The sequence below is a fragment of the Mus pahari genome, chromosome 14 (assembly GCF_900095145.1).
Source record: "Mus pahari chromosome 14, PAHARI_EIJ_v1.1, whole genome shotgun sequence".
In the NCBI taxonomy this organism is placed as follows: Eukaryota; Metazoa; Chordata; class Mammalia; order Rodentia; family Muridae; genus Mus; species Mus pahari.
In genome coordinates this window covers 36,854,671-36,861,791 of record NC_034603.1, presented here as the reverse complement: position 1 = coordinate 36,861,791, position 7,121 = coordinate 36,854,671, and the positions used below count along the sequence as shown (strand labels likewise).

The 7,121-nt window shown below is 44.2% G+C and overlaps 1 protein-coding gene and 1 pseudogene across 4 annotated transcripts in view; both read left to right on the top strand.

The window, feature by feature from the left end:
* Window positions 1-1,531: 1,531 nt before the first annotated feature.
* Window positions 1,532-7,121, top strand: part of Pfas (phosphoribosylformylglycinamidine synthase) — a 27,107-nt gene continuing 21,517 nt past the window's right edge. Inside the window, exons 1-3 of one of the 4 annotated variants that reach the window (XM_029546089.1) lie at window positions 1,532-1,604; window positions 3,571-3,671; window positions 4,163-4,467. The gene's annotated coding sequence lies outside the window, so the exon portion shown is untranslated. Of the gene's footprint in view, window positions 1,605-3,462; window positions 3,672-4,162; window positions 4,468-7,121 lie in introns of those variants that run through there. The other 3 variants (XM_029546090.1, XM_029546091.1, XM_021212133.2) reach the window with 3 other exon arrangements.
* The window catches only part of LOC110331800, a 5,619-nt pseudogene continuing 55 nt past the window's right edge, over window positions 1,558-7,121 (top strand).

Sequence of the window (7,121 nt, the reverse complement as noted above, 5' to 3'; positions counted from 1 at the left end):
CCCAGTGTCAAAAGCAAAATAGAGCAACCTAGTCAATGATTAGCATTGCCAGGCTGGTGAGATGACTCAGTGGGTAAGAGCACCCTACTGCTCTTCTGAAGGTATGGGGTTCAAATCCCAGCAACCACATGGTGGCTTACAACCATCTGTAACGAGATCTGACTCCCTCTTCTGGAGTGTCTGAGGACAGCTACAGTGTACTTATCTTTATTAAAAAAAAAAAAAAAAAGAAAAGAAAAGAAAGATGCCGACTAGAAAAAAAAAATGATTAGCATTGCCTTCAATAACAGGCTTTTTAGGGTTTTTGTTTGTTTTGTTTCATTGCTGTTTTCTTGTTTCTGTTCTGTTTGTTGTTTTGAGACAGGTGTTGTATCCTATAGCACCTTATTGGATCTTGAATTTGCTCTTTGGCCAAGGGGGACCTGAAACTCTTGATCTTCCTGTCTTCTCTGGGGAAATTATAGGCTTGTATCAGCAGGACAGGCTCATAAACTCTTGATAAAAGAAATGTTTGGCTGGGTAGTGGTGGCGCACGCCCTTAATCCCAGCACTTGGGAGGCAGATTTCTGAGTTCAAGGCCAGCCTGGTCTACAGAGTGAGTTCCAGGACAGCCAGGGCTATACAGAGAAAAAAAATCCGAAAAAAAAAAAAAAAAAAAGAAATGTTTGGAGCCAGTGTGGTGGTATGTGCCTGTAGTTTCAGCCACCTAGAAAGATTGTGGAGGACAGCTTGGACAGTACAGTGAAAGCTTTGATGTTGCAACTCTAAAATTAGCACTTGGGAAGTGGAGATAGAAAGATCAGGGATTCAGTGTCAGCCTGGGTTACAAGCTATCCTGTACACACAAAAATGTGGAACTTAAACTGTTTCATCCCAACTATTTCCCATATTATATCAGAGATGCGTATTTTTTCTCTTTTTTCCAAAGCAGGAAATCCCCCACCCCCAATATTAAAGCCTCTCTTACAACTGCACCAGCTTCCTTTATTAAAACAACTATCAAAATTAATCATTCCTTTTGCTTTCAGCATTTCCCTGTCACTGGTAGAACCCCATCATTCATCCTGCCTATGGCTTTTTTTTTTTTTTTTTTTAAATTATATGTAAGTACACTGTAGCTGTTTTCAGACACTCCAGAAGAGGGCGTCAGATCTTGTTACAGATGGTTGTGAGCCACCATGTGGTTGCTGGGATTTGAACTCCGGACCTTCGGAAGAGCAGTCGGGTGCTCTTACCCACTGAGCCATCTCACCAGACCCTGCCTATGGCTTTTAGGGTCTGGGAACTGCTGCAGAAACCACTCAGACCCCGATCTCAGTTAAATGGAGCTGGTTTATTGAAAGCACACACCGAGATGGATTGATCAAACTCGGGAGCTGTAAGCTACAATCTTGACAACTTTTCAGAGCCAGCTTTGTAGGAGGAGGAGCTGATAACATAAATCTGGTTCCCTAATTGGTTCTTGATTTGGTCAACAAATAAGGCAGAAGCCAATTGCTGGGCAAAGGGTAAAGGTGGGACTTCCGGTTCTCAGGAGGAGGAGCAGACCGGCGAGAGATGGCGCTTCTGGCCAGACTTTGGAACAAGAAGGACACAACAACCATGTAAGGTCTTGGCAGAGGCGATAACTGTCAGCCTCTGCCACTGGCGGATAGCTGATATATGCTAGCAGATAAGGTTAGGGCAGGAGATTTTTTGCCCACAGATTGTGTTCTCTGGTCAGTTTTAAGATAATAAAACAGTCAATGTTTTTCTTCCTTGGAGAAAAGCTGGAGACAGAGAAAGAGGGAAGCCACCTGGCAGCTTGGTGAAGCTAAGCTGCGAGGGGCTAGCGGGAATGATCACGCTGCTGCCGAGGAAGGCACTACGCCAGGAACGCTGGCAGAGCCCTCGGAAAGTCAATAGCGTGTTTTATAAAATTACACGCAACAGTTTATATGCGGAAAAAACCACAATGAGCTCATAAGCAGGTGCAAGGACGACTGCAGGGTGGCATACCTTTCTCCAAGTTGTTTTTTTTTTTTAGTCATTTAGACGCAACAGTTCAGGCTGACATCTGTTTTGATGGATCCTGAGTGAAGGCTACAGTTGAGGAACTTGTAGTAGTAGTAGTAGTAGTAATACTAGTACTAGTACTAGTGCAGCAGTCTCAGGCTGCCTGGAGCGATGGCTCAGGAGTTAAGAGCACTTAACTGCTCTTCCAGAGATCCTGAGTTCAATTCCTAGCACCTACTTAGTGGCTCACAACCATCTGTAATGGGATCTGATGCCCTCTTCTGGTGTGTCTGAAGGCAGCAACAATGTACGCATATGCGATAAATAGATCTTTTAATGATAATAATAAGCCTCAGAATATATGACCAACTTGACCTTGCTCTGAGCCAAACTATTTTTCTATGTCTATAGTCAAGCTGCTTTTATGTCGGCAATATGGGATGGCTGGCAGGCATGAAACAAAGGGGTTACAGCTGAGCTAGCAGCTTCATCAATGACCACGTGCCCTAGAGCCTGAGATTCACCTTTGAGAATTAAAGGCGTGTGCCACCACTGCCTGGCACGTTTACAATTTTTAATTTTGTCCTTATAGTTCCTTTTCCATTTGGTAAATCTAGTCATTTAAAATTTTTTTTTCAGTTTGTTTCTTGTTTTAGAGTGGGGGCTTCATGTAGTCCAGGTTTACTTCAACGCTATGTAGCCAAAAATGGCCAGGCGTGGTGGTGCACGCCTTTAATCCCAGCACTCGGGAGGCAGAGGCAGGCGGATTTCTGAGTTCGAGGCCAGCCTGGTCTACAGAGTGAGTTCCAGGACAGCCAGGGCTATACAGAGAAACCCTGTCTCGAAAAAAAACAAAAAACAAACAAACAAAAAAACAAAAATGGCCTTGAATTTCTGATCCTCATGCCTCCACTTCCTAAGTGTGATTACAGGAGTGAAGCAGCCATGCTGCGGCAACATTTTATCACATAAAAACTCTTCCTAATAAAATAAAATAAAATAAAATAAAAGGGCTGGAGAGATGGCTCAGTGATTAAGAGCACTGACTGCTCTTCCTAAGGTCCTGAGTTCAAATCCCAGCAACTACATGGTGGCTCACAACCACCGGTAATGAGATCTGACGCCTTCTTCTGGAGTGTGTGAAGACAACTACAGTGTACTTACATATAATAAATAAATAAATCTTTAAAATATATATATACACACATATTCTCATATCCATATATGCCATATATGGTCTCATAGTCTTTCTATGCATATAGAGGCAAAGTCTTTACTATCAGAAGACAGAGCAGTATAAATAAATTTACCAGCTTAATAAAGAAAGGAGTGGCTGGAGAGATGGCTCAGCTGTTAAGAGCACTGACTGCTCTTCCAGAGGTCCTGAGTTCAATTCCCAACAACCACATGGTGGCTCACAACCATCTGTTATGAGATTTAATGCACTTCTGGTGTGTCTGAAGAGAACAACACTGTACTCACATAAAATAAATAAATCTTGAATAAATAAAAGGAACCTAAATTTCATTTCCAGAATCTATTTAAACATTGTCTCTTGTTTCTTGTCTGTTGCAGGTCGTAGGCTGGCTGTATTGCTTTAAGTAGGGTCTTTAAAAAGACTGTTTTGTGAATGGGGCAGTGGTTTCCCTGGCCTGTAATCCCAGTCTTGAGTCTCGGTGAGTTGGAGGCTATCCTGGACTACAGAGCTAGTTCTTGGGCAGCCAAAGCTACACAAAGAATTTTCTTTCTTTTGTTTGTTTTGTTTTAAAAAGGCTTTTGGGGTACTTTCCTTAGGTTTCATGTTAGTCTGAGAATCTCAGACTGTTACAGTCTATCAAGATCAAGGTAACAGAAGTTCTAAATTAAATGACCTTGGAAAAACCAATGTATCTTGCATAAACAAAGAAGGCAGAAGGGAGAAGAATACAGAGAGCCAAAAAGTTTTACTTGTTAACTTTTTAAATGTAATTTTGGCTAGTGTACTGGATGGTTTTGTGTGTCAACTTGACAACAAGTTAGAGTCATCAGAGAGGAAGGAGCCTCAATTGAGGAAATGCCTTCAGCTGTAAGGCATTAGTGATCAATGAAATAAAATTTTCTCAAGTGATATTTCAAATTCGAGGTGTCTTCTCTTTTTGAATTTTGTCTTGTTTTGTCTTTTTGATAGAGGGTTTCTCTGTACATCGTTGACTGGCCTCGAACTCGCTATGTAGACCAGACTAGTTTAGAACTCAAAGTTACTCCTGTCTGCTCTGGCCTCCCAGTGCTGGGATTACAGGCTTGGGCTTCTAAAAGAAATTCAGGTTTGTCACTCAAACAACCCCAACCCACCGCCCGGAGCGTTGGCACCGCCCACAGCAGGGGCGTGGTCACCCCGGCCCGCGCAAATCTCCTCTCGGGCGGTGGCGCTCTCTGATGACGTACAGCGCGCGAAGGACTCGTGGGTCTCTGGTGCAGCCTGGCGGGCTTCACGTGAGTACAACTTGCGCGTCCTTCCCCAAGTTCGCTCCCTGATGCCGTTCCATTGCGCACACATTCAAACCGAGTCCAGGCCGCGTCGTTTTCCCCATCAGGGCGGCCTGGGTCCAGCTGGATCCTCATGCCTTGGGTAGAGCATCTGTCTGTTGGAGCGCGTGTTCTGCAGGCACTCGGTGTAGGTGGACGACCAGAGTGAAATAGCCTCATCTCATGGTCTCATCCATCCATTCATCCATTCATTCATTCATTCATCAGAAAAATGTGAAGACCACCTGCTTTTGTATCAGGCATCATACTAGCCGTTGGTAATACAGCCCCGAAATAAAACCCTGTTCCGTTATTTCTGAAACTTACATTTCGCTGGGAATGATAGATGAAATAACTGCAGAGGGGTGCAGATGTAGCTCAGGGTCCTGGGTTCAAGTCTTACAACCTCATAAATCAGGTGTTGTGAAGAACACCAGAAATTACAGCACTCGAGGTTTTGGGAGTAGAAGGACTAGAAATTCAAGGTCATCCTCAGTTATACAGCCAGTTAGAGGTCAGCCTGAGCTAAATGAGACCCTAGGTGTTTCTCTATGTAACCCTGGATGTCCTGGAACTACTATTGACCAGGCTGGCCTTTAACTCAGAGAGATTCACCTGCCTCTGCCTCCTGGGATTAAAGGCATATGTCACCTTTGCTTTTTTTTAGAAAGGAGCACTGAGTGTGTATGGAGGCAGGGGAACTGAGGTGTGATGGGAAGGGTCCATTTAACAACGTTTGGTTGATTGGTTTTGTTTTCTTGAAACGGTCTCATTATACAGCCCTGATTGACTTGCCACTATATGTAAATCCTGAAACCCTGAGATCCACCTTCCTTTGCTGGGATTTGGGGCCTGCACCACCATGCCTAGCAGAGCCAAGTGTTTATTCATTAAGCCACCTCACCAGTGTAGAAATCATGATTTTTACACTGTCTGTGGCTAATAGGATGTGGTTGTGCAGTAGTGGAATCAGACCATTGAAGAATTCAGTGCAATTGGGTGTGGTGATGCATGCCCCTAAGCTTGACATTAGAAGGCAGTGGCGGCAAGAAGACTGATTTCCCGGCCAGACTGGGCTGTTATGATAACCTGACTTTTTCCTCATAAACCAACAGCAACAAAGAGAACAGTACATTGATCAGTCCAAATGAATGATAATGGTGACGTGGACTCGGGAGGTGGTAGGCCTGAAAATTTAACATATGTGTGGAAGTAGTGTTGTTATACGGAGATTGATTATATGAGGGAAAAGGTTGGCTTCAGTCTTACTTTTTCTAGTTCTGTGGATTGAACTTCAGTCCTTGCACATGCTAGGCAAGTGCTTTACCACTGAATCCTATGCCTGTGCATTCAGTTGAGCAACTGTTTGGATGGAGTAGTGTTCCCTATAATAGAGAAGAGCAGAGGCAGAGTAAATCTGCCTGATTGGGGCACCAGACATACTACAGTTACTGCCTACCTTCCAGCTCCCTTTCCATGAACTCAGTGAATTATTCCTCAAAAGAACAAAAAGGGCAGAAGGAAGAGAAGTCTCGATAAGTCTAGGCTGGGGGCTGGGGGGTTGGGGGGACTGGAGAGATGGCTCAGTGGTTAAGAGCACAGACTGCTCTTCCAGAGGTCCTGAGTTCAATTCCTAGCAACCACATGGTGGCTCACACAAATCTGTAATGAGATCCGATGCCTTCTTCTGGGGTGTCTGAAGACAGCTACAGTGTACTCACATAAAAATAAACATATAAATAAATCTTTAAAGGCTGGTCTCAAACTCGCTGTGTAGCTGAGAATGACATTGAGCTTAGGATCCCCCTGCCTCCACATTCCATGTGCTGGGATTACAGGCATATGTATGTTTATGTGGTCCTGGGAATCAAATCAGCCCGGGGCTTCATGGATACTGGACAAATATTTTGAGTTAAATATTCAGCCCTTGTTGACTATATTTATGACACCCTTATACATAGATGGGATGGTATTTAAATATACCAATCTATAGTTTTAGAGATTCACTGTTGGAAAAAGTTATAGAATATTTTGGCAAACATTAGTTTGAATGCTATCAAGTTATTTTAAATTAACAGATGAATGTGGCAATTTCATTGGTTGGTTTTACTAAGTAGTTTTTAAAGCACAGGACTGTATGAAACCACTTAACACAAAGGAAGAGAAATAAGGACAGAACCCTGGGCATCTAACAGTTAGAAGCTGAGTAAGAGAATAGGAGTCGACTTCGTGGAGTGGGCGCTTTGGCGGCGCAGGCCCTGAGGACCCACGGGCTCCCGTGGCACGGCCGAGACCCTCTCCATGGCTTCTGGAGGTGGTGTCCCTACTGATGAGGAGCAGACTACCAGGCCGGAGAGGGAGATCATGATAGCAGCACAGAAGGGACTGGACCCATACAATATGCTACCTCCAAAGGCAGCTTCGGGCACCAAGGAAGACCGTAATCTAGTCCCGTCCATCAGCAACAAGAGAATAGTGGGCTGCATCTGTGAAGAGGACAACTGTACTGTCATCTGGTTTTGGCTGCACAAAGGCGAGTGTCAGTGATGCCCCAACTGTGGAACCCATTACAAGCTGGTGCCCCACCAAATGGCCCACTGAGCCCCTGTGTTGTCTTTTCA